Genomic DNA, 14,027 nt, shown 5'->3' with positions numbered 1-14,027 from the left:
GGCCGGGGAGGGAGGGAAGGAGGGCGGGCCCGGGAGGGGCGGTGGCCTCGGGGCGTGCGCGCGCCCGCAGCCTCCCGGGGGCGCGCGCGCACGCCGCGGCCGCTCCCCCGACTCGCGCCCCGGGCCGGAGACTCACGTTCTCTCGCGAGCCCGCGACCGCCGCCGGGCGCGCGCGGGGAGGTGTCGGCTGGGCGGAGTCTTGTGGTCACGTGACCTCCATCGGGGCCGGGCGCCTCCGCCCGGGGCAGGCACCTGGGGAGCCGGACTTTCGGTTGCCCTTGAATTGGCTGCACCCACTTAGGTGCAGAAGGGCTACTTCCGATGGCCCGGGCGGCCGGAGACCAGGTCGCGGGCGCTGCCCTTTGGGCTCCCCAGCCGTTCCCGCCGTTCTTACTCCTGGTTACTCCCCGCCGCCGGCTGTCACGTAATTTCGAAGTCTTTGGTTCGAAGTTATACAAACAGCGAGCGCGAGCTTGGAAAGTTTTTGGTGCATTTTCTTAAAGTGGGTTCCTTGACATCCCAGAACTGTGACCAGACGTCATCCATCCTCCTCCAGCCCCACCCGCAGCTCCCTTTGTCATTCTCAGACCTTGCCGTTCCTCTGAGATGTGCCAGGAGCGATTGTTGATGTTTCGTTGATGTGGCTTTCCACCCGAGCTGCCGCGCTGAAATCTGGACAGTAGCTGCCGGAGGGTGAGGTCATGGTGAAAATCCCCCTTCACCGGACACTGTGATGCAGGCTCTTCCCTAGAAGGAAGCAGATAAGCAAACAGACCGAGGACAAGAGCCGGCAAATTTTAGGTTTCCTGCCAGATTGCAGAGGATATGACCAGCCAAGGGACTTTTTTTCTATCTTAGTAGCGGATTCAGGCCAGGACACCTGAAGGGCTGCCAGGAGACAAGCGACAAGTGACAGCTGGCTTGGCAGAGAGACTGCATCGCAAGGACCCCGGAAGCCGACTTCTTCTCTCTTAGTATTCTAGTTTAAAGTGGAAAAAGGCATTTGGGTCGGTCTCTGTTTATGGCAGTGCAGCCCTAATGCTCCTTGATTGGGGCTTCTGGGGCTCAGAAACTTCTGTGTCAGGCACTGAGGTGAGAAGGAGGTCAGCAGTCTGAGAGGCTCATGAACACGTTTAAATTTAAAAATCAGTGCTAATCAGTTTACTGGCCGGGTTGGGTTAATGGCTGAGGAGCCTCATGACTCGGTAAATTGGCTGCAGTAAACAATACCTACAGTAGGATTACCTCCTGTTGTCCTGGCCGAGCCCACAGGGGTGGATAAGCTACAATATACAAAGTAGGGTCAGTTCAACTCCAGTATCTGTGGATTGATAGGGTCAGAAGCACTAGGCCATGCCTTCAGGCAGAATCGATGGTAAAAGTCCACCCGGGATGCAAGATATCTCTGTAGCCTCAGCTAGTGTTTGGGAAGTTCTGTTCTCCAACCATGAGAGGACAGACCTCTGCCCAGGACAGGGATATAGCATTGGCCCCCAAACACCCATTTCTATGTGGACTTCAGATGCTAATTTGAATTCTACAAAAGCAGGAAGAGAGAAGCCTATCAGTTAGTTAGTTAACATCTTTTTTTCTTTTTCCAGTAGTGTGTGCAACATAATTGGAGAACCAAGGATCTCTAGGAGGCAGGAAGGTATTCCCGCCCTGCCAGTTCATGTTGTGACATGTAGACCAGCAGAGAAAGTTGTTCCAAGCCCTGCCTGTAACCTTCTGTTGGAAGGAGCTTGGCTCAGATCAAGCCCAGCTGCTCTAATCAGTGTTTCTGAAAAAAAGAGACCTCTTTGGGCCCAGCCTGGAGTCTGGCTGCAGTTGTCCAACTGCTTCTAACTGTCTGGTCATCAAGCCACCTTGAAAACATGAGCATTAAAATGAGCTAGAGGTTTGGTGACTCCTCGGAAAGTTAAACATAACAATTGCCCTATGACCCAGCAATTCCACTCCCAGGTATATACCCAAAAGAAATGAAAACAGGCGTTCAAAGAAAAAAATGTACACCTGTGTTCATGGCAGCACTATTCAGAAGAACCCAAAGGGGTGAACAACTCATAAATCCATCAATGGATGGATGGATAAACAAAATGTAGTGTACCCATGGAACGCAATTATTCAGCCATAAAAGCAAATGAAGTACTAACACATGCTACAATGTGGATGAACCCTGAAAACATTAATGCTACATGAAAAAGCCGGTCACAAAAGGCCACACAGGTAAGGCTCCATTGATATGAAATGCCCAGAATAGACAAATCCATAGAAACAGCAGATTAGTAGTTGCCAGGGGCAGGGGGAGGGGGGAACAGGGAGTGACTGCTTAATGGGTATATGGGCTTTCCTTTTGGGGTGATGAAGATGTTTAGGAACTAGATAGCGGTGATGGTTCATTCACAGAACATTGGGAATGAACTAAATGCCCCCAAATTATACACTTTAAAATGGTCAAATGATGAATTTAATGTTATGTAAATTTCACCACAATAAAAAAAAATGAAGTAGGGAAAACAATAGTTTCCATAAAAGTCTTTGGATTCATTTAACATTGTGCAATATTCAGTGAATAGAAGTGTGATTATGGTTTTTGGGGTTTTTTTTTGGCCGTGCAGCTTGTGGAATCTTAGTTCCCTGACCAGGGATTGAACCTGGGCCCTTGGCAGTGAAAGCACAGAGTCCTAACCACTGGAAGGCCAGTGAATTCCCTGATGATGATTATTTTAAAGTAGTGCTAACAATTTAAATTATTTGCACCAGAAGCAAATCCACTCTAGCTGTTGCTTCAGGTTACATTGTAATGATATTAGTGATATTCTAATTTTCAGATAGTTTCATAACCAAAAATAAATTCTGAACTTTTTAAGGGAATATAGAGTTTGTTGGTTGGAATTGGATTGGCTGGCTACTCCATTTTCAATAGACCCAGATGTGAATTCATTGGAAACATCTGTATTAGCCAGTTAATCCATATGCAAATGAGGGGTTCAGATGCCCAGAGGAGCTGTGATAAAATGATTAAATAGTTAATTAGTTGCAGTGCTCTTTTCTTTCTGGAAACTCTAAGTCTAGTGGCAGTCTTGCTAGATAAATAATGAAGGTGTGACTAAAATTGTAGAAATGCATTTCCAGATGGCTTTTCTACTCTAATGTGGGCACCTTATGAAGGATCCTTTCTAGCAATACTGTCGATTCCTGAAATCTACTATTTGTTTTTTTTTTTTTTTTTGGCTGTGCTGCTTGGCTTGCAGATCTCAGCTCCCCAACCGGGGGTTGAGCCGTGCCCCCTAGAGTGGAAGCACGGAGTCCTAACCACTGGACCACCAGGGAACTCCAACCATTTGTAACTTGCTGTGGGAACTGAAAGAAAGTTTTCCTATCTTATAGTCACAGTTTTTAAAAAAGTGGCATTACTTAGCCCGTTTACCAAACTCCATGCCAAATAACTTCGGGCTGTTTACAAAAATCAGTATTTTCCACAAAGGACAAAGATTTGTCACCCTCAGACATGTTGGAAAGAATGCGCCAGAGGCTCTAGGAACAATTCCAAAAGAAGAGTTAAAAACAAAAATGTTTTTTTTGGAATGATGGGACATATAATTTAAATAAGTGTATCACCTGCCAAGGTGACTACTCACTACTCAGGACAGGACCCCACCCATTTAAATATGTTTATTTAAAAATCAGTCACATTACTGGATGGTGAAACCATGTGTTAATTTTCTAATAAGGATGACGACATATCCACGGTTCTCGTTACTGTACTGTCTTCTGTCTCATCATCAGTGTTACGAATAGGTAGGTTCTAATTCTTTCTTACAGGTAAAACAGGCATGGGTTTTTCATATCTTCCTTTCTGTCCCAGGAGGAAGGGAATTCTCTAGTCCTCCCATAATACAAATCCCTTACAGTTGTGTGTGTGTGTGTGTGTGTGTGTGTGTGTAATGTTTTAACTGCCGCAAAGCACTTTGACCTACTTGATCTCATTCTCTGCTCACAATAGCCTGACAGGAACACCCAGCATTAAGGTCACTCCCAGAGCAGGAGGAAACTGAGGGAAGAAAGGTCTGAGTGATGTACTACGCACAGCCTCCCTCAGCCTGGCTACTTGCAGAGCCAGAACTAAGAAATCCCCCCTTTTGACTCTGAACTCAGGGCTCTTTCTGATATGCCGAAAAGCGGTAGTTCCCCGAGTGCCCAAGTGTATGAAGATCAAATTTAAGGAACAAACAGTTAAGTTTGTTTGTTTATTTGTTGGGTGGTTGCTTGGTCTGTTTTCCCAGCCCCTTTCGGGCTAACTGCCACCTCAAAGTTTACCAGCTTTTAGGCTGATTCTACTAAGATGTTCTCTGATGGAGTTCAGGCTCTGGTTTGTAAAATGTTCCAGGTGGTTGATGTAGAAATAAGAAAAGAGGACCCACGCTTCTGGCAATATTTACATGGTGGCGGAAGCCCCAGATGTTCCCTTAACGTGCGTTCCATATGAAAAGGCAACTTTTTTTGTTATGAAATGCAGTGGTGCCCCTACCAGAATAAGCCTCTCATGGGGAAAGTTTTGTATGAAATGCAGCATGTGGAATTGCATTGTCAGTGGGTTTTGTTGCTGTTGTTATTAAAGGAGAACATGATTTTAATTACTGGTCGTGTTTTTCTCAGCCTCCGAGAAAGATCCGTGAGCTGGTGTTGACAAGCTGTGACCTCACTCAGCTTCTCCAAAGTCAAAAGCCTGTGTCTGAAAGACACACACCAGCTCTCGTAGAAACCCTTACACCTTGCTTACTGCATCGGACGCATTTATGGGCAGTCTATTTATATAACACTCAACACAAGGCTTTGGTTGGAAATCTGAAGCTCTTTCTGGGAAACTCAAAACATCCTAGCTCAATCTCTCACCTTTCTTTTCCCTTACAGCTTTTCAAGGTGAGGATGACTTTATATGTTTTATTGCCTGTAAATGGGCTGCCCCTTGCCAGTAACACGTAAAGGTCCTCTAACATAAGCTCTGTTTATCCAAAGAAGTTTAAGTGTGCAAAATCTCAGCTGATTCCTCTAAATTAACATCCTCTGCCCCCAGTCCAGCTGCTGCATTTTTTTTTTTTTTCCCCCCTCGGAACATGGAGTAGCAGGAGCCACGATCCTGGCTAGCTGGCTAGCCGGGCATCATCACATGTCATGGCCTATAGACCTAGCATTTGCCTCAGTATAAATGCCAGGATGTGTTGACCATCGTGCAGTAAGGGCTCACCCAGGGGCACTGAGAAACAGTCCACGTTGCCTTTGTCAGACTATGACAGCCTGGCTATCCCTGGAGCAAATAATGTCATCGACGTATCTGTCTCCAAACTCCTGTGTCAGCTGCTAAGGAAAAGGAGGGCTAGCTCAGGGCAGGACTCAGGGAAAGGAACCCACTGCTGAATCAGAATCACAGTCAGAGGTCTGGAAAATGAGCGCCGGCCCCAGAGGTCCTTCTCTCGCTTCAGCTGCTGCCTGTACCCTGGCCGTGGGAGGGTCATGCCAGACCCACACACGAGAAGATGGAGAGGAGATAAAAGCAAGAGGGAGCATCTCTGTGTGTGTGGCAAGCGGTTTTGTACTGTGATTCCTTTCCCTTCTTCTGCTAATACACAGAATGGTAATGGGAAAAAGTCCCTCAAGCAGCAAGTTGAGGTCATCTGCTTTTCCGGTTAAACCACACGAAGCACATCAGATTGTTTGCTAGTCGTTTCGTTTCCCAGAGAGGGTGCAGAGTACGGGAACTTGGGGAGAACCCAGTTAACGTATCCGAGCCTTGCCTCCCGATCTGTAAAATGGGAGTATCGATACCTAAAGATATGTCCTGAGGATTAAAGTATAGAACAAATGCACTCCATCTCAGCCCATACAGGAGAGATTCAGTTTTAGATTATTTGAGGACGAAGCTACCAAACTTCTTTAAAAACCTTCTGAAGGTTTAGCAATATTGTGCTGGTCAGAACGTCGTCCCAGGTATTTCCTGAGCTCTCCCTTCTATGGTTGAAACATCTCTCTTCTAGAGAACCATATTCAGTATCCTATGATAAACCATAATGGAAAAGAATATATGTAAAAAAAGAATGTATATATATGTATAACTGAATCACTTTGCTGTATAGCAGTAACTAACACAACATTGTAAATCAACTGCCTTCAATAAAAGGAAAAAAGAAAGAAAGAAAGAAGAGAACAAAAAAAAATCTCTTCTCTCTCCTGTGCTCAGATTCACTCACAGACGCTGATGTCTCTCTTCCCCAACAGGGTCTGTTGATAACAACAGTGAGAAAAATACATGCAGATTGGATGTTGTCCCCCAAATCTGAACTCTGAAGTAGGGCGGGGTTTATTCATTTTCAACAGCACCAGGAGTGTCAGGTAAGGAATCACCTCAACCAGAGGGCAGAGGTTCAAGTGGAGATGTCAGCACAGTGCATTCAGAGCATGGGCTCTGTCTTCTAATCTGTAAAGTGGGTGCAATAATCTCAGAGTATTTGGGGGGAGTTATATAAAATGACAGAGCAGGCTTTTAGTCTGTGTCACCATGTTTCCTTCAGTCAAAAGTATTTGCTTGGGCTTCCCTGGTGGCGCAGTGATTGAGAGTCCACCTGCTGATGCAGGGGACGCGGGTTCGTGCCCCGGTCCGGGAAGATCCCACGTGCCGCGGAGCGGCTGGGCCCGTGAGCCATGGCCGCTGAGCCTGCGCGTCCGGAGCCTGTGCTCCGCAATGGGAGAGGCCACAACAGTGAGAGGCCCGCGTACCACAAAAAAAAAAAAAAAAAAGTATTTGCTTGTCCAACTGATAAAGCAACAGCTGCGTCATCAAGGTCATGGGGATGAGGGAATGCCTCAGCCCACACACCATGCTCTGTGCACACCCCTCCCTACAGCCTCCATTGGACACCCCTTGCCCTAGGGGTGGGTGCATTTAGTGTGGGGGGAGCACAGGCTATGGGTGGGTCCCTTGGTCTCACCCTGTGAGTAGGGACTGCAGCAGAAGAGCGTCAGAGCAGGACCTTCTAAAGCACAGGTCGGGGGCAAGGGGGCTTCTCTTGCCTGGAGCTAGGGCAGTACTGGCTGGGAGGGTATAATGAGATACCATCTAAATTGCCGCATTTTACAGACATGGGGCCTAAACTAGACCTCAAAAACCTCCAACTCCCCAGGCCCTTGAACTGGGTCCCCCCGGGGAAACCTATGAATGCTCGGCCGAAACACTGCGTAGAAGTCATCCCTTAGCCAGGCCCTGGCCGGGGACTTCCGCGCCTCTGGCAGAAGCATCGCCGTCCTTCCCAAGGCCACCCTGGGCAAGAGATCAAAGAGTGCTCTGTGCGACAGCAGACACACCGCGCGCTTTGGCCCAACCTCAGTTCTTCCCTTACCCTGGATTTCTGCTCAGGGCCTGAGGGGAAGCAAAGGAAGTGACCCCAAGTTAAACCCAGCTCCAAGGGGACATGGGGTTCCGTGGGACCACCTCAGGCAGGATGGGAGGCCCTTCAAGCAAAACCTCACCCACCATCCCCCATCCCAGCCTTGGTCCCAGTGAACTGTAGCTGTGCCCTCCCTCACCCACTGCACCAGAATGTGGCCCCGAGACAAGGGACACAGCCAACTTCCCTGGTACCTTCAGCATCGAAGCAGGTGATTTAAATCAGTAGAGGCACCACCTGCTGCTCCCAGATTGTTTTCCCGCATTTCTGAGGGCTGCCAGCTGGACTTGCAGCCCTCCAGGACTGGAGGGTCGTGTGCGGTGACTAGAGGGACTCATGGCTCAGCCCCACTTGTCAGAAGCAGGGTCCCAGATCGCGCTACGTGCTCTAACTTGGCACTGCCAGACACTACCACATTATGAGTTGTTAAGTGACTTGAACTAGCTGAAGGGTGTGCACGGGGTGGGGTGATTGGGACACACCGTCACACTCTGCACATCGATCAAGTGGCCTGCTCACAGCCGGCAAGCAGGATGGCAGGGTTTGCCTGTGTGGGCCAGGAGAAACTAGAACTTGAGCCCTCGCCCTTCTCAGCAGCAGATCCTTCGTGGCTGCCCACGCCTATCAGACATGAGCTGGGGCCGCAAAGAGCAGCAGCGAGAGGCAGGCAGGGGTGGGATCAAATCCCAGCTTTGCTGCTTCACGCATCTACCATGAGAATCCTGGCAAAACCCACCTGAACTCTCAGAGCTTCTTTTCTGTTATCTGAAAAATGGAGCTAATTATGCCCACACCTCACGGAGTTGCTGAGGGGGCTCAGTATGATGGTAACATGTAAAGTGCCTGACAGAGTGCCTTGCCCACATAGGTGTCAGATGATGTAGTGTTTGCTGCTAGGTGTTGGGGATTGAAGGTGGTCAATGATTTTGTTATATAAATATGGAGATGTAAAAAAAATACAAAGTTGTGTATGCTAAGTTTTAAATGTACTCTACTGATCACTGCTTCAGGAATCTAGAGTTTTGAACATGGCTGTTTAATAAAAATATAATGCAAGCCACAGACGTAATTTTAAACTTTCTAGTAGCCACATTAGAAAAAGAAAGTGAAATTGATTTTCACGATAGAGTTTATTGAACCCACTATATCCAAAATATTTCAACACGTAATCAACGTACGGATTATTACAGACATATCTTACATTCTAATATATTGGACTAAGTCTTCAAAATCCAGTGTATGTTTTTACATTTGCAGCGATCTCAACTCAGATGCTAATTTTTCATTGAGGACATCTGGCCTGTATTTAGACTTCATACAATTTACAGTTGAAAAAATAGAGTCACAAAACCAAATTGTTCCCAACAGACGTAAACATTTCCCAGTACCTGAGTCGAATTGTTTTTCAGTCTTTACATTTAAATTAATTAAAATTTAAATAAAATTTAAAATTAAGTTCCTCGGTGTCACGAGCCACACTTGAAGTGTTCAAAAGCTACTTGGAGCTAGTGGCTGTTTCCTGGGCCAAACCATGGGAGGTGCACGGAAGCCTGGAATGATTGTTTGCAGAGAAAGGAAGGGCATTGCAGGCAGGTGCCCGCCATGTGCCCAGGACACCATGGGAGCCGTCGGTTTGATCAGAATCAGCCAGGTTGGGTTGACGAGGCATGGTGGTGTCAGGTCACAATGCTGAGATTTTATTCCGTCGCTGAGTAGAAAGCACAGTAACACTCTTGAGCAGGGGGCGGGCGCCACGTGCAGTTTTAGTCTGATGCACCTGGCGCTGGTGCCCGTGAGGGGACGAGAGGGAGGGGGCCCAAGCCAGGAAGAGCAGCTTGGAGGTGGCTGCAGTAATTCAGGTGTGTAGGGACAGTACCTGGCTGGCGTGAGAGCGAACAGAACCATCCGGAGACTCCTCAGAGGCAGCCTCCACAGGACTTGGAAAGCCACGAGCCTCTTCAGTGTGAGGGCAAGGACAGAGGCAGACATGCTAGGAGGCTTGGGGACCGCGTGCCCGCTTGGGAGACTGGCTTGACCCTGAGAGGTTTAAGGAACCAGGGTGCTTCTGCCCGTCAGAAAGCAACTGCCCGAGACAGATGCCTGAGCCCGGGCCCACGAGACTGCTGTTCTTTTTTTTTTTTAAGCAAATATATAATTTATAGCATCCACTCCACCCTCTGAATCACACGGTGACCCTGGACTTTGCCCAGAGTCTCTGAGATTGTGAAAGACACTCCTTAATTCTAGGGAACTCCTTGAGGTGCTGGGTCCAGGCTGGAGCTGAATTAAAGACTTCAGAAGTTGGAGGAAAAGTCGAGGCTGCAATGGCTCCCTGGCTAGTTTTTCACCCCCCTCACACCCTCCCTGGGAAAGCATGACTTGTTTTTTTGGGTTTTTTTACATCTTTATTGGAGTATAATTGCTTTACAATGGTGTGTTAGTTTCTGCTTTATAACAAAGTGAATCAGTTATACATATACAGATGTTCCCATATCTCTTCCCTCTTGCATCTCCCTCCCTCCCACCCTCCCTATCCCACCCCTGTCAGTGGTCACAAAGCACCGAGCTGATCTCCCTGTGCTATGCGGCTGCTTCCCACTAGCTATCTATTTTACGTTTGGTAGTGTATATATGTCTGTGCCACTCTCTCACTTCGTCCCAGCTTCCCCTTCCCCCTCCCCATATCCTCAAGTCCATTCTCTAGTAGGTCTGTGTCTTTATTCCTGTCTTACCCCTAGGTTCTTCATGATATTTTTTTTCTTAAATTCCATATATATATGTGTGTTAGCATACGGTATTTGTCTTTCTCTTTCTGACTTACTTCACTCTGTATGACAGACTCTAGGTCCATCCACCTCATTACAAATAGCTCAATTTCGTTTCTTTTTATGGCTGAGTAATATTCCATTGTATATATGTGCCACATCTTCTTTATCCATTCATCCGATGATGGACACTTAGGTTGTTTCCATCTCCGGGCTATTGTACGTAGAGCTGCAATGAACATTTTGGTACATGACTCTTTTTGAATTATGGTTTTCTCAGGGTATATGCCCAGTAGTGGGATTGCTGGGTCATATGGTAGTTCTATTTGTAGTTTTTTGTTTGTTTGTTTTTGTTTTTGTTTTTGCGGTACGCGGGCCTCTCACTGTTGTGCCTCTCTCGTTGCGGAGCACAGGCTCCGGACGCGCAGGCTCAGCGGCCATGGCTCACGGGCCCAGCCGCTCCGCGGCATGTGGGATCTTCCCGGACCGGGGCACGAACCCATGTCCCCTGCATTGGCAGGCGGACTCTCAACCACTGCGCCACCAGGGAAGCCCTATTTGTAGTTTTTTAAGGAATCTCCATACTGTTCTCCATAGTGGCTGTACCAATTCACATTCACACCAGCAGTGCAAGAGTGTTCCCTTTTCTCCACACCCTCTCCAGCATTTATTGTTTGTAGATTTTTTGATGATGGCCATTCTGACTGGTGTGAGATGATATCTCATTGTAGTTTTGATTTGCATTTCTCTAATGATTAATGATGTTGAGCATTCTTTCATGTGTTTGTTGGCAGTCTGTATATCTTCTTTGGAGAAATGTCTATTTAGGTCTTCTGCCCATTTTTGGATTGGGTTATTTGGTTTTTTGTTACTGAGCTGCATGAGCTGCTTATAAATTTTGGAGATTAACCCTTTGTCAGTTGCTTCATTTGCAAATATTTTCTCCCATTCTGAGGGTTGTCTTTTGGTCTTGTTTATGATTTCCTTTGCTGTGCCAAAGCTTTGAAGTTTCATTAGGTCCCATTTGTTTATTTTTGTTTTTATTTCCATTTCTCTAGGAGGTGGGTCAAAAAGGATCTTGCTGTGATTTATGTCATAGAGTGTTCTGCCTATGTTTTCCTCTAAGAGTTTGATAGTTTCTGGCCCTACATTTAGGTCTTTAATCCATTTTGAGCTTATTTTTGTGTATGGTGTTAGTATGCAGAAAATTATAAGACACTGATGAAAGAAATTAAAGATGATACAAATAGATGGAGAGGTATACCATGTTCTTGGATTGGAAGAATCAACATCGTGAAAATGACTCTACTACCCAAAGCAATCTACAGATTCAATGCAACCCCTATCAAACTACCACTGGCGTTTTTCACAGAACTAGAACAAAAAATTTCACAATTTGTATGGAAATGCAAAAGACCCCGAATAGCCAAAGCAATCTTGAGAACGAAAAATGGAGCTGGAGGAATCAGGCTCCCTGACTTCAACTATACTACAAAGCTACAGTAATCAAGACAGTATGGTACTGGCACAAAAACAGAAAGATAGGTCAGTGGAACAGGATAGAAAGCCCAGAGATAAACCCACACACATATGGTCACCTTATCTTTGAAAGCATGACTTCTAACGTGACTTGAGGCTTTGCTATGTTGTAAGGGAAAGGACAGCTCCCCGACCTCACCACGCCCCCTCCACGCCCCCTCCAAGCCCTCCTCCACGCCCCGCCCCCCCACCTCCACGCCCCCCCGGGCTCCTCTAATCCTCCTGTGGCCTGAGTCACCGTGATGTCCAGTCTCCTCCTGCGATGGTCCAGGTCAAAAGCAAGCCTGTGGCTGCTGGCACACAGGGAGGGACTGACCTATAGAGGGTGAAGCCAGCCTAGCACTGCCTGGTCTGGACACGTGGGGAGCGTCTGCATGGGCCGGGCACTGTGCCGCGTGTTGTGGGGTACAAAGGGGAGGGCGTTTACGGGAAGGTTGCAGTGGGTGAGGCCAAGTGGCCAACTAGCCATCACAGTGCTAAGTGGGGAACAGGGACAGCTGATGTGTTAGAGCACATCTACCAGCCTGGGAGCTCCGCTGGGGCCTCGGAAAGCAGGTGAATGGGATCTGAATTGTTTTGAAAGAAGGGAAAGGGAAGAGGGAGAACGGGAAGGTGGGCGTTCTGAGCTTTTCTTATTGTCCTGATGAATGAACCTAACTGGAGGGGTTGCAGGTAGTTCTGTGCGGGACACAAAGGGGACACGTACGTGACCGTCATGGCCCCAGTGTGTGCAGAGCAGTCCTCTTCCCCAGGCGCGTCCAAGCAGCTTTGCACTCACGGGCTGGTTGGGGCTGGGCAGGCAGTTCCTCCAGGCACTGGCTGGGCACCAGATGTGGGTTCTTCTAGGTCAGGCGGCTCGAGGATGCAGTTTGTATAAACTGCAGGCATGGCCCGAGCACTGTGTAAACATAGACTATCTCCCACTCCAACGTTTCCTTTGGGGAGGCTCCCTCTCCAGCTGGGATGCTCGATTCCAACTTTCTTATCAACTTGCGCTTCCTACCCTGATATAAGGAAGCTATTAAAGTCTGGTTCCTGGTATTGCCTTGACCCCCCAGGCCATGCTTGCATTGAAGTGAATGCCCCCTTAGAGGAGAACATTCTTCACCTTCGAAAATTCTTTAGCCTCAAATGTCCCACATCAAACAAGCCTGCAAGCATTTTGAAAATGTTTCTCCAAAGCCTTATGCCCTTAACGTTTACTTTCTACTCCAGCTAGTTTATGCCTATTTACTTGGCTTTTGCGACTCTCCTTGGCAAAAGGCAGCCCAGGCTGCCTCTCTCACCCTATTTCTGGAGTTTTTTCCTTCCCAATGTTAGTCTCCTTTTTACTATCCCTTAAATAAATCCCGTTCGCCTCTTTTAAAATTTTCCTCCTACTTCCCCTGTCTCCCCATTGCCCTTCTGATTATCAAAGTCCTACCCTCCTCTCTGTCCAAGTGCCACAGAAACAAGGAATTTGAGGAAAAAGAAGTGGCGACGGACACCCCTCAAGATCTAGCTGTAAAAACAACACGCATTGCCTAAGCCCTCTTACCTTCATTTTTCTCCCTCTCATCTGAACTCCTATGGAAGTTATAGTCTCTGCCACACAATTTAGGACGTGGTGGTGGTCAGCCTCCAATGCGTCTCTACTCCAGGTGTTCACACCCTTGTGTAGCCCCTCCCAAAATGAACAGGGTCAACCCCCATAGCTAGTAGGTTATTGCGGCTCAATAAAAAACAATAAGAGACACTGTGACTTCTGCCTCTCTTGGATTATTTTGCAGGCAAGGATCCAGCTGCCATATTGTGAGGATTCTCAAGCAGCCCCACGCGGGGGTCCACGTGGGAAAGAACTGAGGCCACTGCCAACGGCCAGCACCAACTTGCCAGCCTCGTGAGTGAGCCGTCCGGGAAGCAGATCCTAGTCAAGCCCCAGGTAAGGGCTTGTCTGCAGCCTCTTGAGAGATCCTGAGTTAGGACCAGGCAGCTGTAAGTGGCTGCCGAACTCCTGACCCACAGAGACTAATAATAAGTGAGATAATAAATGTTTCTTGTTGCATTAAGCTGCTAAGTTCTGGAGTGATTTGTTATACAGACATAGAAAACTAATTCAGAACGTAAAAATAAAAATGATAGTAATCATAATAGCAATTAATATTACTGAGTGTTTCATAAATGCCAGGCACTGCTTAGCACTTTATATATAATATCTCACTTAACAGTATAGTCAATCATAATCATCACCACCACAGTTAACACGGGTTAAGTGCTGCACGCATATTCTATTCAGTCAATG

At 47.4% G+C, this 14,027-nt stretch overlaps 1 long non-coding RNA gene across 1 annotated transcript; it reads left to right on the top strand.

The window, feature by feature from the left end:
* Positions 1–19: 19 nt before the first annotated feature.
* Positions 20–13,794, top strand: LOC125962181 (uncharacterized). The gene is made up of 4 exons (XR_007473687.1): positions 20–2,226; positions 4,660–4,923; positions 6,277–6,390; positions 13,516–13,794. It is a non-coding gene; the product is annotated as an uncharacterized LOC125962181 (long non-coding RNA).
* The last annotated feature ends 233 nt before the right edge of the window (positions 13,795–14,027 follow it).

This window comes from Orcinus orca, chromosome 19 (genome assembly GCF_937001465.1).
Source record: "Orcinus orca chromosome 19, mOrcOrc1.1, whole genome shotgun sequence".
Lineage (NCBI taxonomy): Eukaryota > Metazoa > Chordata > Mammalia > Artiodactyla > Delphinidae > Orcinus > Orcinus orca.
The sequence above is the reverse complement of the archived record's forward strand: the minus strand, read 5'-3'. Positions and strand labels throughout refer to the sequence as shown.